Source organism: Spermophilus citellus, assembly GCF_964194105.1.
Source record: "Spermophilus citellus genome assembly, chromosome: 14".
In the NCBI taxonomy this organism is placed as follows: Eukaryota; Metazoa; Chordata; class Mammalia; order Rodentia; family Sciuridae; genus Spermophilus; species Spermophilus citellus.
The window spans coordinates 97,836,949-97,859,854 of NC_138194.1; the positions used below are offsets into that span (position 1 = coordinate 97,836,949).

Sequence of the window (22,906 nt, forward strand, 5' to 3'; positions counted from 1 at the left end):
ACTGGAAAGGAGCCTGCCACTGCAGAAGGAATAGCCAGGTCCACCAGGAACTTCCCAACCCCCACATTGACACTCAGCAGGCTCCTAAAGAAAGAGCGGGGTGTGCCCAGCCACCTGGAGAGAGGGCAGAGAGGAGGAGGGGTACACACAGGTGAGAGCTAGAAGTCAAGAAAATGGAGCAGCTGGATCTTCCTCTAGAACCCTGAGGGTGAGGTCTGCAGGAAGTCAAAAGCTGAGCCTGGGTTTGGGGGCTAGAATGTCAAGGGCCTGAGTATCTCACTCAGGAACTCAGATGGGATCCTGAGAATCAGAGGAAGCTGCAGAATGACATTTTTCAAGCAGCAAGCTTTGTGTCACAGAACTGCTAAAGCTGCTAGGAGTGTAAACAGCGTTGTTGGGGGAATGCTAGAAAGAAGATTACAGAGAGTATAAAGCACCGCTCTCTCGGGAAGATTAATGTTTCAGCGATATTTAAATATTCAATAATGGGATGAACAGGCCAACATGTAAAACAAATTAATGGATATATACAGGGCATACTAAATTATTTGTTCCTGATTAGTGTAAATAAAATCTCCATTTGCAACAATAAAATGCATGCAACCAAACAGAAATATGTCCTACTTCCCATAGCAATAAACCGTTCACCATCAGCTTCCCAAGGCGCAAGCATCCTGGGAACACAGCTATCTCCCTGCAGCCTGGCTCCCAGCAACACTGGCTCTTCTGAGCATTCTCCTCTTTGCCCTCTCAGGCCAGCTGTGTGGCTGTCTACAGCTGCAAACTCTGTGCTCTCCAGCTGCGCACCCCTGAATCCAACCAAAACTGTCTGCTGCCAGCAGCAGGCTGCAAACCCCATTCTCACCAAGGTAACCACTGAGCTCCAGGAGGCCCAGCCCGTGGTGGATTTTTCAGGCCTGACTGTAGAGGACAGCTCTACTGAGCGTGACATGCTCCGGAAATCTCTTTGGACCCATGACACTCCACCTCTCTGGGGCTCTGACTATTCATTCTGAGTATTTTTGAGGTGGTTCCTGTCCACTTTCATTTACACCATGATGTTCCACAGTGTTCCAGCCGCACAACTATTCTTTTCATTCAGCAAGCATCCTTGCATATGACTGTCCCCCACAGGTTTTTATAATCCTTTGATGCCAAAGTCTACACTACTCTGATCTCTTCCCCAAACCCGAGACTTAAGTATCCAACTCTACTGGCTTGCTCCAAACGTCCTTAGGTAGACTTGTTATCTTCCTCACCAGATAGGCTCCAGTTCCAGTCCTCCTAGTTCAGCACCCACATGGCCACCAAGTCAGATACCTCGTGGCAATTTCAGCATCGTTATGGCCCTAACTTTCACTGCATGTATTTATTTTTTTCAGCATCTGATTTCATGTCCTAACTACTCGACATGTCTTCTCCATTTCTGTTTCTATACCTTCACACTGGTTTGGATCCTCCTCATTCCTTTCCTAGACAATCGCAAGAGCCCCTAAGCTGGTGTCTTTGCCTTTGTGAGACCTTCCCATCGATCCACCATCCAGCCATCCACTGTCCATCATCCACCACACATAACCAGTAACAGGCCCAAATGCAGAACAGCTCAAGATCCAGAGCACAACACAGAAGGTCCTCCAGAATCAGAACTAACCCCCTCTTTCTGTGACCTCCTCTTGTGCCTGTCCCCTCTGTAAATGAGCTTGGTTAACACAGCTACTTCACCTCTCATAACTATATGCCTACCTCTGTGGTCTCGGACCCCTGAGATTTTACTGACATTTTCCATGGCTGCAAAGCAGTCTTTCAGCATCAGGCCATTTTTTGCTTTAACTCAAAACTCAATTTGAACCACATCTCTCTAGCAAAGACGTTGTCTGGCCAAAAGCCAGCCCCTACACACCAGCTATATACCTCAGTCTAGGTCTCCTTATACAGCACTATAACCACCTGCTTATAATTCAGGGGCTGCCATAAACTGTCCACAGGTAGGAACCATGTTTTGTTCATCTTGGTGACCCCAGGACTTGTGTGCATGCAAGACTGGACATATCCATGCATTTTACTAAGCTAAACTAGGCAAGGAACAAAGAGGAAAGTTTGTGCATCTTGCATGAATAAATACCCTTGATAAAAGCAGGGGGGAAATTCCAAAATCCAAATGGTATAAACATCAATACTATAATTGTAACTATCATTCCAGGTACAAATTAGACTTTACTGGGAGATTCCAACATGGTGGCGGGCGCGGAGAGATCAAGTCTCTGACCTCTTCAGCTGTGCGGGCATAGGGAGTCGTAAACAATCTAAATTCTGTTTGCTCAGGATCACTAGGCAATGCTGAACTGACGTGGATCTGGGACGAACAGTCTGGGCCTCTCAGAACACACACTGAGCCCGAATCGGCTGAATTCAAGCTCCCGTTCGCCTGCTTCCCTCAGACAAACAGCTGTGACTCTAATCCATCCGGCTGAAACAACTGGTCGGCCCTTCTGTTCCTACGGAGGTAAATGCCAACCGAGCCTTCATAGGTAGTGGCCACAGGTTTGAAACAGGGCTTGGGAGAGACGGTAAGGACCCACCCGTTGCATTGGTCACCCGGCAAAGGGAAACGAACTGTCACCATTTGCAAGAGATACCATCATGGCAGAGAACTGACGTCACCAGACTGCGGAGGAGGAGATAACTTCATTGAAACCTGGGGCTACAGCATCAAATAAATTTATAGGAGTAAACAGTAACTTAGCAGTCAAACAGAACAAGAAGTAACATGAGCAACTTGAAAAAGCAAGGAAGAAAAGGAGTACAAACAATGCAGGACAGCCTAAATATTCAAGAGGACCTAGAGTCATCAGAAAAATGGTCATATAAAGAACTCAAGGAATACCTTAGACAGATGGAATGGAACCTTAAAGAAAATACGAGACAGCAAATTCAAGCAGCAAAAGAACACATTGAGAATGAATTACATAAACGGATAAAAGAAGAAGTTAAGCATCTTTATCAGGAGATAGAGATTATAAAAAATAATCAAACAATAATTCTAGAAATGAAGGAAACGATAAACCAAATTAAAAACTCAATTGAGAGTATCACTAACAGAGTGGAGCAAGTAGAAGCCAGAACATCAGATAATGAAGACAAAATATATCATCTTGAAAAGAGTCTAGCCAACTCAGAAAGGCTGGTAAAAAAATCACGAGAAAAACATCCAAGAGTTATGGGATAACATAAAAAAACCAAACTTACGCGTCATCGGGATAGAAGAAGGTACAGAGATTCAAACCAAGGGAATGAGTAACCTGCTGAATGAAATAATTACAGAAAACTTTCCAGAAATAAAAAAGGAAACAAATATACAAATTGTAGATGCGTACAGGACACCGAGCACACAAAATCACAGTAGACCAATGCCAAGACACACTGTTATGAAGATATCCAATATACAGAACAAAGAGAAAATATTAAAAGCTACAAGAGAAAGGAGGCAGATTACATTCAGGGGTAAACCAATAAGGTTAACAATGGATTTTTCATCACAGACGCTGAAAGCAAGAAGGTCATGGAACAATGTATTTCAAACACTGAAAGACAATGGATGCCAACCAAGAATTCTGTATCCAGCAAAATTAAGCTTCAGGTATGACAACGAAATAAAAATCTTTCATGATGAACAAAAGCTAAAAGAATTTGCAGCCAGAAAACCAGCATTGCAAAGCATTTTGAGCAAAACACTACATGAGGAAGAAATGAAAAACAATAACCAAAACCATCAGTGGGAAGTGCCTCGGTAAAGACAGAGGGCGAGGGGAAAGATAATCATGGAGAAACAAACTAAATTTTTTTAAAAAAAGGATAACTAATCAAACATGGATGGAAGTACAAACCATATATCAATAGTAACTCTGAATGTTAATGGCTTAAACTCTCCAATAAAGCGACAGAGGCTGGTATCATAGATTAACAAAACAAATCCAACAATATGCTGCCTCCAGGAGACACATCTGATTGGAAAAGACATACACAGGCTGAAGGTGAAAGGATGGGAAAAAATATACCATGCACACAGTCCTCGTAAGCAAGCAGGGGTGGCCATCCTCATATTGAATAAAATCGACTTCAAGACTAAGTTAATCAAAAGGGATAAGGAAGGACATTATTTACTGTTAAAAGGAACCATTCACCAGCAAGACATAACAATTATCAATATTTATGCACCAAATAATGGTGCTGCAACATTCATAAAACAAATTCTCCTCAAGTTCAAGAATCAAATAGACCACAACACAATAATTATGGGTGACTTCAACACACCTCTCTCACCATTGGACAGATCCTCCAAACAAAAATTGAATAAAGAAACTATAGAACTCAATATCACAATCAATAACCTAGACTTAACTGACATATATAGAATATATCAACCATCATCAAATGGATATACTTTTTTCTCAGCAGCACATGGATCCTTCTCAAAAATAGACCATATATTATGCCATAGAGCAACCCTCAGTAAATATAAAGGGGTGAAGAAAATACCATGCATTTTATCTGATCATAATGGAATGAAACTGGAAATCAATGATAAAAGAAGGAAGGAAAAATCCTACATCACATGGAAAATGAACAATATGTTACTGAATGATCGATGGGTTACAGAAGACATAAAGGAGGAAATAAAAAAGTTCTTAGAGATAAATGAAAATACAGACACAACATATCTGAATCTATGGGACACAATGAAAGCAGTTTTAAGAGGGAAATTCATCGCCTGGTGGTCATTCCTCAAAAACATAAAAAACCAACAAATAAATGAGCTCACACTTCATCTCAAAGCCCTAGAAAAGGAAGAGCAAAACAACAGCAAATGTAGCAGAAGGCAAGAAATAATTAAAATCAGAGCGGAAATCGATGAAATTGAAACAAAAGAAACTATTGAAAAAATTAACAAAACTAAATGTTGGTTCTTCGAAAAAATAAATAAGATCTACAGACCTTTAGCCATGCTAATGAAGAGAAGAAGAGAGAGAACTCAAATTACTAACATACGGGATGAAAAAGGCAATATCACAACAGATGCTACAGAGATACAGAAGACAATTAGAAATTATTTTGAAAACCTATATTCCAATAAAATAGAAGATAGTGAAGACATCGATAAATTTCTTAAGTCATATGATTTGCCCAGACTGAGTCAGGAGGATACACACAATTTGAACAGACCAATATGAATGGATGAAATTGAAGAAGCCATCAAAAGACTACCAACCAAGAAAAGCCCAGGACCGGATGGGTACACAGCGGAGTTTTACAAACCCTTTAAAGAAGAATTAATACCAATACTTTTCAAGTTATTTCAGGAAATAGAAAAAGAGGGAGCTCTTCCAAATTCATTCTATGAGGCCAACATCACCCTGATTCTGAAACCAGACAAAGATACCTCAAAGAAAGAAAACTACAGACCAATATCTCTAATGAACCTAGATGCAAAAATCCTCAATAAAATTCTGGCGAATCGAATACAAAAACACATCAAAAAAATTGTGCACCATGATCAAGTAGGATTCATCCCTGGGATGCAAGGCTGGTTCAATATATGGAAATCAATAAATGTTATTCGCCACATCAATAGACTTAAAGATAAGAACCATATGATCATCTCGATAGATGCAGAGAAAGCATTCGACAAAGTACAGCATCCCTTTATGTTCAAAACATTAGAAAAACTAGGGATAACAGGAACTTACCTTGACATTGTAAAAGCTATCTATGCTAAGCCTCAGGCTAGCATCATTCTGAATGGAGAAAAATTGAAGGCATTCCCTCTAAAATCTGGAACAAGACAGGGATGCCCTCTATCACCACTTCTATTTAATTTAGTCCTTGAAATACTAGCCAGAGCAATTAGACAGACAAAAGAAATTAAAGGCATAAAAATGGGAAAAGAAGAACTTAAATTATCACTATTTGCCGATGACATGATTCTATACCTAGAAGACCCAAAAGGGTCTACAAAGAAACTACTAGAACTGATAAATGAATTCAGCAAAGTGGCAGGATATAAAATCAACACGCATAAATCAAAGGCATTTCTGTATATCAGCGACAAAACTTCTGAAACGGAAATGAGGAAAAACACTCCATTCACCATATCCTCAAAAAAAATAAAATACTTGGGAATCAACCTAACAAAAGAGGTGAAAGATTTATACAATGAAAACTACAGAACCCTAAAGAGAGAAGTAGAAGAAGATCTTAGAAGATGGAAAAATATACCCTGTTCATGGATAGGCAGAACTAACATTATCAAAATGGTGATATTACCAAAAGTTCTCTATAGGTTTAATGCAATGCCAATCAAAATCCCAACGGCATTTCTTGTAGAAATAGATAAAGCAATCATGAAATTCATATGGAAAAATAAAAGACCCAGAATAGCAAAAGCAATTCTAAGCAGGAAGGGTGAATCAGGCGGTATAGCGATACCAGATTTCAAACTATATTACAGAGCAATAGTGACAAAAACAGCATGGTACTGGTACCAAAACCGGCGGGTGGACCAATGGTACAGAATAGAGGACACAGAGACTAATCCACAAAGTTACAACTATCTTATATTTGATAAAGGGGCTAAAAGCATGCAATGGAGGAAGGATAGCATCTTCAACAAATGGTGTTGGGAAAACTGGAAATCCATATGCAACAAAATGAAACTGAATCCCTTTCTCTCGCCATGCACAAAAGTTAACTCAAAATGGATCAAGGAGCTTGATATCAAATCAGAGACTCTGCGTCTGATAGAAGAAAAAGTTGGCTCCGATCTACATATTGTGGGGTCGGGCTCCAAATTCCTTAATAGGACACCCATAGCACAAGAGTTAATAACAAGAATCAACAAATGGGACTTACTTAAACTAAAAAGTTTTTTCTCAGCAAGAGAAACAATAAGAGAGGTAAATAGGGAGCCTACATCCTGGGAACAAATTTTTACTCCTCACACTTCAGATAGAGCCCTAATATCCAGAGTATACAAAGAACTCAAAAAATTAGACAATAAGATAACAAATAACCCAATCAACAAATGGGCCAAGGACCTGAACAGACACTTCTCAGAGGAGGACATACAATCAATCAACAAATACATGAAAAAATGCTCACCATCTCTAGCAGTCAGAGAAATGCAAATCAAAACCACCCTAAGATACCATCTCACTCCAGTAAGATTGGCAGCCACTATGAAGTCAAACAACATCAAGTGCTGGCGAGGATGTGGAGAAAAGGGTACTCTTGTACATTGCTGGTGGGACTGCAAATTGGTGCGGCCAATTTGGAAAGCAGTTTGAAGATTCCTGGGAAAGCTGGGAATGGAACCACCATTTGACCCAGCTATTGCCCTTCTCGGACTATTCCCTGAAGACCTTAAAAGAGCATGCTACAGGGATACTGCCACATCGATGTTCATAGCAGCACAATTCACAATCGCTAGACTGTGGAACCAACCCAGATGCCCTTCAATAGATGAATGGATAAAAAAAATGTGGCATTTATACACCATGGAATATTACACAGCACTAAAAAATGACAAAATCATGGAATTTGCAGGGAAATGGATGGCACTAGAGCCGATTATGCTTAGTGAAGCTAGCCAATCCCTAAAAAACAAATACCAAATGTCTTCTTTGATATAATGAGAGCAGCTATGAACAGAGCAGGGAGGAAGAGCAGGAAGAAAAGATTAACATTAAACAGAGACATGAGATGGGAGGGAAAGGGAGAGAAAAGGGAAATTGCATGGAAATGAAGGGACACCCTCATTGCTATACAAAATTACATATAAGAGGTTGTGAGGGGAATGGGAAAATAAACAAGGAGAGAAATAAATTACAGTAGATGGGGTAGAGAGAGAAGATGGGAGGGGAGGGGAGGGGGGATAGTAGGGGATAGGGAAGGCAGCAGAATACAACAATTACTAATAGGGCATTATGTAAAATTGTGGATGTGTAACTGACGTGATTCTGCAATCTGCATTTGGGGTAAAATTGGGAGTTCATAACCCACTTCAATCTAATGTATGAAATATGATATGTCAAGAGCTTTGTAATGTTGTGAACAACCAATAAAAAAAAGATAAAAAAAAAAAACAAATTAGACTTTACTGATTTTCCACGTCCAAAACGTGGGAAAAATTTGCACATGTAAACCATGTCATCATCAGAGAGCAACTGAAACCTTCTCTTAAATACAGTGTCCTTTTTTTCTCACACATAAGGCCACACACTTCTACACATCATCAGTATAACCTCATTCACGCACACTTCTCTGCTGATACATGAATCACCATGTAAATACGCCATCCCTGTGCCAGGCAGCCTGAGGAAAGTGGTGTTGGATCCTTCACCACCACAGTGAGTGGAGGAAAGTGGAAGAACCATTCTCAGAGGTGATAAATATTTTGTCACTCATAATCAAACACTCAGATCAAAGAGTAAAAGATCAAGTGCTAAAAAAGGAGACTGGAAATGCGTAAATGGAGCTGCCTCGCTCGAGATCAGGAGTCAGCCTGGCCGATATAGGATTCTCCAAGCTCTGCAGCAGACAGGAAAGAAGAGTGTTCCTAAGAGGAGGAGCCTCAACACTGCCAATGTTTTCAGCAACCCCCGACAGCCCTGATCAAACAGGCCTGGGAGAGCATTTGACATGATCTGCTGCTGCCTAATTAAAATAATGGAATGCAGGTTCATGACTAGTCGTAAAGGAGAGATGACGTGAGATTATCAGGTTGCACTCTTATCAAGAGACTCCTGAGAATACAGGAAAGTGGACAGGAAAAATTAGCATTTACTACGGCTGCAGTGACCTCAAAGGGCAACAGATGAATGTCACATGCCTATGGATGCAAGTCACATAGCATCGCAGCAAAAGAAAATAATTATAAAAAAGAAACAGAGACTGATTTTTAAAAATCACTCACTTTTCACACATTGTACCTGGCTAGTTCTACCTACTGACCTACTGGGCACTGTGAACACTGCCAGCCCATGACACACACAGTCTAACTGTGCACCCAAGTCTGCGAATCAGGGAGCACTGCTCACCAATGGTGCTAATGGTTAAGGAACTAGGATCAAACACCTGAACAACTTGCCAGGTCACAAAGTGGTAGGTGGCAGAGCCCAGATTTAAACCTTGGTCTATTCGACTGCAAAAATCCTGTTGACAGTCACACAGTCCTTTCAGCTAATGTTGGTGCCTTAGAACTTCCCCAAGGCAAGAAACAATTTACACCAGTGTCACAGTTTGAATGTGAGGTATCCCCCACTCAAAGCTCCTGTTAATGCAGAAATGTTCTGAGGTAAAATGATTGCATAATGAGAGCTGTGACCTCATCAGTCCACAGTTGTTTGAATAGGTTAATTGGGCGGTAGCTGGAGGCAAGTGGGGCAGAGCTGGAGCAGGCGGGTCACTGGGGCTACCCTAGCAGGGCTCATCTTCCCTGGGCCCCTTTCCACAACCCCTCTGCTTCCTGGCTGCCTCACCTTGGGCCTAGACCAGTAGAGCTGATTGCCTATGGAGACCTTCAAAATCATGAGCCCAAACTAAATTTTCCCTCAAGTTGCTCCTGGTCATGGTAATAAAAAGCTGACCAAAACAACCTGCAACGGGCACACTGGTGCCACTCACACACAACAGTGGCTTGTTGCACAGAATGGCTGTCCACTGAAAAGGGCCACCTGAGGGGTCAGTGGCAGGGGATGTAAGTGCTCTGTCTGGCTTTGTCCACCCTGTATGACCCTGGGCTCATTCTTCTCTGCTACGCAGAGATCTCGTCAGAAAAAAGCAGGGAGTCAACACTGCCTGGTAGGAGGATGGCCATAGACACAGATCCTGGACACCTGAAAGTAAGGCAGCCCCTGAAGTAAGGCCAGGTGTGTATAGGGGACGGAGCAGCAGTCCCTCCCCATGGTGGCCACCAGGGCCACTTGGCAGTGCCCTGTGCCTTTAACTCCCTTTCACATTCTTGGAGACAATCAGAAGATTCAGCTCTAATTAGGCCAGCCTAAAGCTCAAAGATGGAGACAGCAGGAGGCAATGCCTGTAAAGCCAGCCAGGCTACCCGAGCTGAGGAGGCCCCATCTCCAGAGCAGAGCCCTCAGCTAGCCCTGCTGGAGGGCCCTGGAGGTGGACGCGCGCCCGCCCCGCTCCCGGGCACAGCTTGCAGCACCACCGCCACCGGCACCGCGGGCCTGTGCTGGCTGCTCCCAGTGCCCAGGATGCCCCCCAGGTCCCTCATGGTCTGCTGCTCTGCTCCCCAGGTCCTCACTGGAATGCCACCTTCCTTCCCACCGCATCCCCTCAGAGCCATCCTGCTGAAAACGGCAGCCCATCCTCCCTTACTGAGGCATTTCTACCGTTTTTGACCTATACAGTTTTATATTGAAACTGAATCATTTCACATTTTTACTTCATATCTCAATTTCTCTACATTTGAGATATTTTCCTATTTCCCTTGTAATACAGCATTTTTATCGATCTGTATCATGTTTATCATCTGTCTCACTCACTGGAATTTTAGCTCATGACAGGTTTGTTTTGCTTGCTGGTCGGTGCTGCCCACAGCTATGCAGAGGCTGCGCATGGCCCCCGGCTGGTCTGGCTGGTGCCCTCACAAGGTGTGGGCACTGTGGGGCAAGGACTATGCACTTCTCCGGGAAGTAGGTACGAAGGGTGAGGCAGGCTGGTGAACGTTACGGGAGCGCCCCCCATCATGAGTCTCCATGTTCTCCCTCCCACCACCAACACCGTGTTGGTGGGTGTCACTGGCCCTGCCCACCATCCGCCACTCCAGCCACAGATATCAGACCACAGTAGACAAATGAGCCAAGCTGACCAGGCACAGGAACTGTCCGGAGGTGAAGCCCACAGTCAGGAGCCAGTGGTCCTTTCACTCTGTGGACCAAACAAGAGGACAAGCCAGTCTGCAGGAGGGGTGGGGAGAGACGGCAGAGACAGACAGAAAGGATGTCAAGAGGAAACAGCAGCAGAAAATGGGCAAGGTGGCAGTACGGATGGCCACCTGGATGGCTGTGCTCATTCCTAGCAAGCATCGCTGAGTGGTCACTGCGTGCCAGGACCACACCTGCCCCTGGCAGATGAGAGGGGACAGGAGCACAAAGCCCTCGCCCTCATGGAGTTTATCACCTAAATGTGAAGCAGCAAGTGTGCCAACATAACTCAGAATCCCCACCCATGACCAAGGGCACGGACTGGTGTGGAGGATGAGCGAGCAGGACGAGGTGTGCCCCCAGACAAGCTGGTCAGGGGCCCCTGAGAGGAAGGGATATTTAGCTGAAATGTACTGACAGGATGCAAGACAGGTTTGGAAAGCAGATGCCACAAACATGAAGAGCCAGAGTCCATAAGGCCCCCAGGACCTTCACAGCACGTGCCTCCTGGCCACTCCAGCTCCTTAAATAGCTTCTGCCAACCAGCCAAAAGAACTCCAGCAAGTACAGTGGCTGAAGCAGCCAGAGAAGACAAGAGCACAGGACACACAACTCAAGCAGACAGAAAAAGGCAAGACCAAGCAGCTGCCTCTAGAGGCAATAACATCAGAGTTAACCCATCAGAAGAAGCTCCAGTGACAGAACAGAGCCACACAACACGATGAACGCAGGCTACTGTGCTTGATGAACAGGAGTTCACCCAGCCTTTATACCACCTGCAGGACTTTAGAGTTCCAAATAAATACACGTTCTAACATGGTAAGACTAGATACCCAGAAAACTTGAAAAATCAAGTATTTTTAGTAACATGAGGTCTTAAAAATCAAAGTTTAGATGGGACACTTCCAGATCTCTGAAATGTGTTTTTGAAAAGTACACTGGTGGTGCAACACACAGTTACAACTGCCAAAGCAGAACACCCACCTGCTCCTGGGAGTGTGTCCCAAGGAAGGAATCCAAAAGAAGGAAAAGTTAATACACAAAAAAGCCCCCTGCCCTCTAAGTTATACTAATGAGGGTATGGGGAGAAAACAACATTTTATCCAAAAGTAAGGACATGGTTTAAGTTACTCATGGACCACTACCTTAAAGCAACATTGTATAGAGCCTAAACTTGTGATTTACAGACTATACAGCTAAAGCCTAGCTTCAGTATTAACCTCAGGCGACAAGAATGATATTTAGCCCTCATCATGACTGTATAGTCATTGCCTCTGAATGTGAATAAAGGATCGTAAAGGCTTGCTCACATGTCAGGTCTGCCTGTAGGATGGGTGCTTACGTCTACTGTCTGTGCTCTAATGGAACAGCATTCCAGATCATGAGCACCCATTTTGGCAGGCCAGGGTGTGCACCCTCACTGAACGCAGGCAATAAGACAGGTCTTTCAAGGCAACGGCTCCAGTGGTTCCTGAACTTGAAGGTTCATGTGCTCGCTTGCTTGCAAGGGTCGGGCCTGTTTCCCAGGGCTTTGTCTGTCCGGCTTCTTGGCCTAACCAAGAATGATGTCTAGGGTGGTCAGTCTTATTTGGTGAGGCAGAATCTAACTTTTGTAAGTGATCACAAGTGACCCTGAGCCAAGTCTTGCCAGTCAGGAGGACAACACAAGCTGACACACCCCTATCTCGAGGAGCACTCCTGTGGAAAGCAGCCAGGCTCACTGAGGAAAGAGTGCCCTGGCAAGAAAAAGCTGGTATGAGAACAAAGCTTTCTCGGTGTCTAACCACAGAATTAATCATCTCAGATGCTTGTGAAATCCATGTCATTTGACCCAGAGGCCCAGAGGATGTTAAAGTCCAATTCACAACAACTTAGACAAATCTCACAAACACAATGTTAAAAGGAAGAAGCCAAGCCCCAAACAACACACATCACGTGGGTCAGTTTATGCAAAGTTCACAGAAAGGCAAGGCCCAGGGACGGTGCTAGCACTCAGAGAAGAATCCTCCAGAAAGGCAGGCACAACTTTGCACGGGTTGTCCTAGGCTGTGGTCCTTATTGGTCATACTATGTTGAGATGTACACTTATAAATCAGCACTTCTGTGTACCATATGAGATTTCCATTTTAAAAAGGTAAAAATAATGACAACACAACAGGCCACCTTCCCCCAGAAGGTGCTCAGAGACTGGCACCAAAATTCATCCAAGGAAGGAAAGATTTGTTGTGGAGTTCAAAGATAAAGTCTGAGGACTGCATGACAGTTTGTAGATTACTCAGGCTGCTGTCGAAGGTGGAAAGAAAAAGAATACGCTCAGCATGACATAGCCCGTGGTTTTCAGTCAGGTGTCCCTCTGAGTGTCCAGGTGGCTCAGGTGTCCTCTGCAGGTGCTGCAGCTCCTGCTGAAATATGGCCTTCACCAGCAGCTCCAATCTCCCTCAAAAATGTGTGGCCCCTCAAATGTGGGGCTGCTTCTCCTCTACTTCTGTTCTCTCTCAAAAAGACATGACCCATCTGTGCAAAGCCTCTGCTTTCAAGTTTTATTTTGGAAGCAGCCCCCTCCCTCATCTAACGTGAACTCCTCAGCCTTGTCCTGTACACAGCAAGCTGAGGAGCATACCCAGCCTCGGACCTCCTAGGCACTGCCTGGGCTGGCAAGCGGAAGCTGGCCAAATTTGAGTGTCTCCAGACAGCAAAAAGAGCACAGGATCCTGAGTCCCATCATCCTGCGCCCTGCCTCTTGCTTAGGTCTTACTCGGGGACAGTTATTCAGACTGCCCTCTGAGGACAGGGCTGAGAGGGATTCGGAGGTAGGAAGAGAGAAAGAAGGAATGGAAATACATATTATCCTGCGCTGGGTTAGATAAAGAGAGGCACAACAGACCCAAGGGAACCAAGGTCATCCTGCCATGAGTTGTCGTGGACTGGCCACAACAGGGGCACTGTGGCAGGGGCCAGCAGAGCATCTGTTTTGCTTATGTCCAGGCTCCATCTGGATCATCTCCAAGTAGAAGCAAAACCCAAAAGAACCTGCATTAGCCTGGAACTCCAGAGTTGCACCCACATGGGACAGACATGCTGAGTCCCCATGTTCTGCTCCTGAAAATAAAGGCAATCACTCCTTGCTTCCAGGACTGAGGTGGCCCCCACCTTGTGGCAACTGCAGGTCCAACAGGCAACCTGTTGTTTCCTTTGTTTTTTACACAACCTCACCTGATCCATGAGCTTCCATGAAGCCGATCCCAGTTGTTCAGTTACTTTATAAATAGAGTCCTAAGCAGAAGTAAGGAGGAATGGAATGGGAGAAAAATCTTCACCGGTCACCTTTGGCTTGCAGCATTAGAATTCCATCAGAACAAAGAGATGGTGATGGAAAATCCCTTCTGATTGAGGCTCTTGTTTGAAATGACTGTTAAATCAACCATCACTTCAAAAGCAAACTTTATGTAAACCTCAAACTTGAAGGGGCACTAAAGTACTTAGAGGAAGAATTACCATAAATTCAAACTGCTATTGGTAATAACAACTAGAGGCATAAAAGTGAGAGTGCCTCCTATAACTGTTTATCCAGGATTACTTAAAAAGGTAGTATTTTGCATAAGTAAATTTTCAGCAGTTTTCAGAAAACTGACTACACTTTTTTTTTTTTAATGAAACTGACATTTACCCTTTTTCAACAGTGGTATTCTTGAATACTGTTTATTGTATTGTGTCTTCCTGAAGACAGACATCTGAATGAGGAGAACTTTGATCTTTCTTTGATGATATGGATTCATTGCTGCTGACATCCCCTCTTGACGTGTACCGTTTACAGATGCTGGGCATGTGAGGACCCTGGTCTCCAGAACCAAGGCCAGGCAGCTGGGCTCCAGCTCCCCCTTAGTGCTAGCCCATCCCAGGTGGTAAGCAGATAATGCCCCACAGCAGCACACCGACATTCAGGCCCTAATCCCTGGAACCCAGACATGCTACTTCACACGGAAATCAAGTTAAAGATCTTGAACTGAGAGAGGATCTCAGATTGGCCAGGTAGGCCCACTGAAAGGGAAGCAGGAGGGTCCAGGTCAAGGAGATGTGCTAATGAAGCAGGGGCAGGGGGGGTTGGGCGGCTCTAAGCCAAAATATACAGACAGCTCTAGATGCTACAAAGGATGAAGAAAGAGATGGCCCTGGGGTCTCCAGAAGGAAGATCACTCCCACCCCAAATCAGACACCTGGTCTTTGGACTGCGACCACCAGAGCTATGAGATGATCAACTTTTGTTGTTCTAAGCCACTGCATTTGGGGTGATCTGTTCAGCAGTCACAGGAACACATTCGCAACAGGGCTGAGGAAGCACCTGTTCCAGGCTATCCTGGCAGGAGGCCTTCCAACAGGGCCTGCCTCCTGAATCCACTGTTCTACCCAGCATGCAGAGGTTCACCACCTAGTGTGAAGGAAGCATCCCAGAGGTGACCCAAGGAGCAACTTGCTATGGGCGCTTTGAAAACACAACTACATTGTCCCAGCATCTGTGGTAACTTATGCAATGGCGAATCAGAACAGCAATAGCTATGGCAATAAAAATACAGTTTCAGAAGTCTCTTGTACTTCAGGAGCCAAACCTCAAGCAACTGCAGACTCTGCCTGATAATTCTCTGTGATTAATGCATCAGTTTTGATACAAGGAGGAATGGATCTGCATGAGAGTTGGCACAGAGCCAGGTAGGAGAACAGGGAGGAGGAGGCGCCAGGGCTGGCTTAAAGTGACAGACACTGAGCTCACATCTGCACCCAAGACCCCTCCACCTGAGCAAGTCTGAGGTAACCACGTCTTACTCGATGGTTCACTGTAAATCAGCCTGAGCTATCTGCCCATCAAGCTTGCACAGTGCGTTTTATAGTATGGGTGCAATTATTTCCAATTGGTCAGAAAAAAACTGTCAAAGAGAGTGCAAGTGGACCCACACAGAAGGCACCTATAAAATGGGACCCTGAAATCAGCCCCACCGCCCCCACCATCACAAAGACACAAGCCCACGGAGACGAGCCACAGAAACCCACAGTGTTTCATCCAGTGGCCCCACTCATAGCCCACCCTTAGCCCTCTGCTGAGGTGAGTGGGAGGAAGGATGGGGACAAGGGTGCTGCAGAGAGACCATCTCACCAAAGCAGGCTGGTTGCTCAGGAACCATTTGCTTCCTGCTTCTTGAGACAGATTTTTAGAAGTGGCCACGGGATAAGTGGGCCTACTTTACCCCAGAGTAATTTGGCTTTTTAAGGGAGAGGAAAGGGAGGGGGTGAAATCTCCACACTTTTTCTTCCTAGACTACTTCAACATGTAGCCACGGTATATTTTATTATGAATTGAAGATGTCAAGGCAACAATATGCTTCCTCCACTCAGACCTGATTTCCTTTCTCAACTCTTCGCTCATCTAATTATTACATATTATAAGAGTACTTAAAACCTGGGTGACTCTTCTTAGTAAATTTTACAAGAAACTTCTTAACTATAGTGTATGAGGAAAGGCTGGACTGGAGGAAGTGGAGACCCAAAGGATTCAGCCCTCAACTTCAAAAGCTTTTCACTGCATGATTAGAGAATTCTCGTTTCATCATGTGATACCAAGCGCTGCACAATTCAGCTCCCTCAGTGGCCGTGGGTGGGCAAAATCACGTGTGAACCCCCAGACTACGTCACGTGTAAGCCTTTTTAAAGTCAAAAAGGGAAAATGTGTTACAACATAATTTTTGCATTAAATCCTTGCACACTGTTAGAATCTGATCAAGCCCTTTACAGATCCATTTCTCTCTATAAATATTGCCTGGCAAACCTTTTTAAGTGAAACCTTCACCCAGAATGGCCTTCCTAAGGTACAGTAATAAGCTCCTTTGGGAAACAGAAATGCAATAAACAGGGATAGATCACTTTAAATAAGCCAATAAATATGAAAAATTAAGATTTGCAAGTTGGTAGAGGAGAAGTAATCACTCGATTCCTTTTTACTTCATTAAAAGATGCCCAAGAAGATTCATTTAATAGTGGGTTCCTCAACCATATTTTAAAAATATCTAATTCACAAGAATTTGATTTAACATAATTATCTGAGAAATGAAATGGGATGAAATAATTGGCACTTTTTGAGTAATATTATATCCCAACCACTTTATGCAGGGTATTTTACATTTTTTCCATTTATTCACTCTTATAGTACACAGAACATGTACTATAAGCCAGGTGCTCTTCTAAGAGATTAAAAAAAAGGTACTAAGAGATTAAAAAAAAAGAAAATGTAATTAAGTCAAAAATCCCTGCTCATCAAGTTTACAATCTAGTAGAAGACGGAAAAATCATGACTCAGAAAACTGAAGAGTACATTGAGAAAGGCCTAGGAGAAATGGTAAGAAACATGGATGAGTATGAAGTGTTGGCAGAAGAGTTCCCATAGTTCAGACAACAGAAAAGCCAGGTAGAAAAACCAACAAGGGAATGTGGAGGGCTGAGGGGTGCCGAGACTCTACACCCACGGAGAACCTAGGGAAGAACTTTCCTGGAATAGGACTCTTCAGTGAAGACCTAAAGGGCAGGGCCAGGGTGTCCACTGAGACAAGGGGGAAGAACTCTCCAGCTAGGAGGGAGAACCCCAGCCAATGCCCTATGCGTACCTGGCAAGTTTAAGGGACCGAGGGGTGTAAGATGTAGGTGAGCTGAGAGCTGGGCAGAGCAGAGGAGATGAGGGCAGAGGGCATGTGGGCAGGCTGCAGGGCCACCTAGCGCTTAGGGAGGATCTGGGCTTTGACTGAAATAAGCGCAGATATAAGAAAGGTGACGAACTCTGGAGTGGGACCTTGACCTCTGCTTCAGCACAGTCACTGGCCCTATGCTAAGAGCAGCCCCTGGAAGGGGAAGTGAGAGAGCTGCCAGGAGGTGGCTGCTAGAATGGAGGCAGGTGTATCTCCCTCTGCAGGTGAGGATGATGGTGTTTCCCACCCCACAAGGTCATGCTGGCTCTTCAACTGTCTACTTCATCACTTCTGACGTACACATTTTTCACATTTTAGTATCCGGAAACTGGAAGGTGCCTTAAAGTAGGAAAGGTTTGCAACTGGTTCCCCCAGTCAGAGCCAGTGGCACCGGCACCCTGTGAGCAGGTGTAAACTTGATCTGATGATATGAGCATATTGTCACCTCAATTAAGTTACACATACTGGTGTCAGTATCTGCATGGAATTTGATTGCATTTTGAAATGCCTTCACAAAATTTTTACTTTAAGGGCTGGCAATGATCTCAATGGCAGAGCACTTGCCACGTTGAAGGTGCTGGGTTCAATCTTCAGCAACACACACACACACACACACACACACACACACACACACACACCTGTTCTAAACATGAATGGTTATCACGTCCACCAAAGTCAAAGACAAAGCTACAGGGCATGAATGAGTGAAGCAGGTATTCACACCTGAGGGAGGACCCACATGTTTTCCTGCAAAGCAATAACATCTGAAAGGAAGCTCATGAGAGCAGATAGAGCTGAGTTATGGTGAGTCACGAGCCCATGTGGCAAAGGACAGCCTGCTGCACCCAACCCAAAAAGGTTCAACTGAAAGGAGCAGAAACTCCCAAAGCCCTTGGAAAAGAGGACAGAATGAGGAAGCAGTGAGAAGGAAAAGCATTTCATGCTCTCCTGCAGGATCCGAGAGCACCAGCAAGAGACTCACAGAGTGGGCACTGCAGCCTGGAAGAGCATGCTGGAGACAAGGGCAGGCATCTCTGTGTGCCCAGGGTACCCAGGACCACACAGGGGACTGAAGACACTCGGTAAATGGCCAGAATCACTCAGAACAGTGGGAACATAATTCAGGAAAATTACCAAATTACTTCCCTATTTTTCTTTTTTATGTACATGAGAAATATATGATAAAATAAGTGTATGTTTAATTTTTTTTAAAGAACGAAGCAAGAGTTAATATCCACTAAAAGGATATTGTGAGGTGCTGAGAAGCAGGAGAATCCTGGGTTGTGCTGAGAGTACTAAAAAGGATTCACCTAGAAGTAAGCAGGGATCAGCCAAATCCACCCTGCTTCCTGCTTTGTGCATTTATAAGTTAAAAATGGCTTTTACATGTTTTTAAAAAGATTTATAAAGACAAAAGCAAAGGGAAAAGAAGATATTGCAGAAACTGTCTCTTTAACAAGTCTGGCAGCCCCTGGGCCACAGAAGCCTGGGTCTGGAAAGGAAGATCCGCAGCCAGTTGAACAGGCCAGTTTGAAGAGCCCCTTAGATGTCTGCCTACAAATATCCAGAGGCAGTTACAGTGGCAGGTCTGGGGCCTGGGGCCTGGGGCCTGGGCTGGAAATACAAGCTTGGAAGCCCTCCACATAAATGGAGTCTAAAGCTGAGACTGTGGAGAGGGAGAGCATGGAGCATGGGAGCACACCAAGGAAATCACCAGGGACAGAGCCCTGAAGCCATCCAAGAAGCAGACAGGAGAACAGAACAGGAGCCTGGCAGGGGCAGCCAAAAAAGCAGGAGAAAGCCCAGGGAGCATGGGGTGCAATCTGCTCATTGGAGCTTCAGACCCCTCTGGCACAGGGTGTGTAACTATAGGGTATGAAACTATCCTCACTTGATGACGAATGAGGCTCAGAGAAGCAATCTAAACTAAGTCAACTTGCAATAAGTAGCAGATAAAGACCCAAAGCCAGGCCTCTCCAGCTCCACTTACCACCTGTGGCTTCTCTACAGAAGGACCTACGGAATCATACTGATACAATAAAAACCAAATGATCTCTGACAGGCTCTGAAGCAACATTTACTGTTAAATAAAAGGCTGACGATATGGTTAGAGGCTACGGGCTTCCGACAGGCAGCCTAGGGATCTCTGTACACACAGTTCCTGGTGAATACAAAGCTCGGCACAGATGAAATGGAGTATCTCCCCCAGAGAGGAAGAGGAAGGCATTTTTCATAACTTGACTGAAAAATCCCAAGTTTATAAAAGAAGTAATAAATAAATGAGAGAGCTAAAAAATATTGATAAAAATTAAAAGAAAATGAAATAAAGTAAATGTGTATAATAAAATTCTGTTAAAGCAGTATCTTAAAAAACAATGACCTAGAACAAAAATCATTGAGACAGACCAACATTTCAGAACCAGACCCTACATCCTAGGGAATCTCAGTTCTGCAAAATAAGTCTAGAAAAACTGATTTCTCTATAAAGATGCCAGATTGATAGAAAAACATGGAAAAGGAGGTTCCTACCACACAGCACACTGAACTTCATGAATACACAATTTAATAAATGTTATGAAACTGAGACTGGGGCAAAGAACAGGTAGCCAATTATCAAAGAAAGGCAAATGGATAGATAACACTCCATATCACCCAGTTGCTAAGAGCCTCCAGGGGAGGGGAGGGATCAACTCCTGCAGCTGTCTTGCTGCCTTCTGGTCACCATATAGGCAAGATAAGAGGAGGAGGAGGCCTAAGAAAGGAAACCAGAAATCTATAAAAGGGCAAGACACTCCCTCTCTCTCAGACACCATCTCTGGCCTCCCTCCTCTCCCTCCCCAGCCTTCTGTTTCTTAAATAAAATTGACCTTTTTGCTCTTGCCTCAGCATTTCTCAGTTGTTTATCTCCAATATCTGGGAAACATTACCTGATCCTTATTTTCAAGACTGTTATTAGCTGGGGGCTCTGCCAGGATTGTCACTGAAGTAAGCTCCTCCGCACCCTACATTTTTCTGAGGTGTGCCCTTCTGTCTCTTTCTGGAGGACAATAATGGGTACCCCAAGCTAATTAAATACAGGTAGTGCAAGACCACATGCTGCAAGACTCCGGCAAGGGAATTCAGGGCCTAGGTGTCTCCTAATCACCTATTCTCTGCATTAGGCATGTTGGGTTCTGCCAAAGCCATTTCTCACTGTCCTATCCAGGCTCATAGCACATCTGGCATCAGTAGACAGTGTCCCTAATCCCAGTTTGTCTTTGGCTACAAGAAAAGAAAAACAAAGGGTTGACACAACTGCAAGATTCTGGCTGGGACCACTAGCTAAGGGATCTTAAAGATTTCTCTGCAGATCTCCTCTCCAGCACCAGAGGAATATGCTCCACTATAAGTCATTTTCCCATGGGTCCTCACATTTGGAAGTTTATGATGACAAGAAGACATTAGACATTTGCTGCTAACCCTCAATCCTGCAGGGTCTGTCACAGGGCAGACCAGAGTGCCTCATTCACTCTCACCGAGGAGGCAATAGTAAATCAGGCAAGACCACGTGGCAATAGATGGATGTTGCTGATTGTGAGAAGCTTTTTGGGAGACAACCCTAACAAAATGGAGTCTCCTGTGGTCCAGAAGCCTGGGTTCTATTTCTCATACTCAGGTGGGAACTTCATTCTCAACAGTTCACCACTAGTCTGAATACTGAAAGGTTGGGATTCAGACTGAACCACACACGCTCAAAAAGTGCCTCATTTTCGTCTGATTTTCTGCATCCAGACCACCTGGGGGAACAGACTCTGGTCTCCAGAGGAAACATAAACTATAGCAACACACCTTAAGAGACAGATTCAACAAAAGAAAAAATGGTTAAAATGCCCTATATATGAGGTTTTGCTTCTCAAATTCAGAACATCAGCTTTCCTTACTTCTTAGATTGTGCCAGATCCCTAATTCTCTCAGACTTACATATGAAATGTAAGCTATAGAGGCAATCATCCCAAACTACTTTTTAACCAAAGTTCAAAAAAAGAAAAAAAAAGGTGTCACTTTTAAATTCAAGCTGGTGTGGGACCTAAATGGCTGGCATCGTACCTGCTCTTGCACTCTACCACCTGCTTTCTAAACAGGTTGCTCCCTAAACACTACAGCACAGGGAGGCAAAATAGGATGGTCCCATATATATAAGTCTTCCTTACCCTGAGACTCTTTACCTGAGGATGTCAGGATTCTCACATTCTTCAAATAACTGGACATACTCTAATCTCCCCCAAAAGTGCCATCTGATCTGATAAAGCGGTTCTGCATGCTCCTTTATAGAGTAATTATGGACATGTCATTGTTTTAGAACTCCTGTTTAAAATTTTCTATATTTTTGAACTTTTGGTTTTATAGTGAATTGACATTTGATCCTGTGTGCCTAAGTTAATATATTTTTCTGATAAGTTTTATTTTATATAACTATACAAGTTTTTAATACTCTCTGTTCAAAGGTCAATTTTTCAAGGATTAGCTCTCAAATACATTGGAAAATCTCCTTTCACAAAATCATAAGACAGACACAGACATGGTGATTTTGAGAATAAATCTGATAGCCATCAAGGACAAGTGGCACTTGAACCCTTGATTTCAGTGTCCACAATGGCTATTGGAGTTTACATCTAACATTTGCAGCTGTACAAACCTGCCCTATATTTAAGTCATAATGTAAAAGTCTGGGAGGCTCCATTTAAATTTCTAACAGGTTAAAAACAGATTACTAACAGGTTACTATTAGATAGGTTAGTATTAGCATTGTCTCCAACCTGTGGAGATCTACCTATAAAGAGCTACAACATCTTTGTTTCCTGAATGTTTATTTATATGTGCATACCTATGTATTGTATTGTTGTGTCTACACATGTGCTTGTGTCCACACATCATGTATATGGTATCAAAATTGGTATATAGATAAATGATCACTCATAAATCAAAATTTAAATGAGAAATGGACCAAATACCTTCCAGTTCACGTGACTTCAAAAAAAACTTCAATTTAAATTAGGTAAACAGATGAGAGTAAATATGTCTTTAAAATTATTAACTCACAAATTTTTCTTGGTGGTCAAACAATTTAAAAAGTTTTAGTTTCTATAAAATGTCTAGAATGTAATATCTATTGCCTCCAGGATTTTGCTGCAACAGGGAAGAGACAGCTAATACTGTTAACTACACTTGTCTGATATCTTAGTTTTTACTGTTAAAAATTAG

At 43.7% G+C, this 22,906-nt stretch overlaps 1 protein-coding gene across 5 annotated transcripts in view; it reads right to left on the reverse strand.

The window, feature by feature from the left end:
- Positions 1-22,906, reverse strand: part of ZFAT (zinc finger and AT-hook domain containing) — a 194,199-nt gene that overhangs the window by 78,554 nt on the left and 92,739 nt on the right. The window lies entirely within an intron of this gene.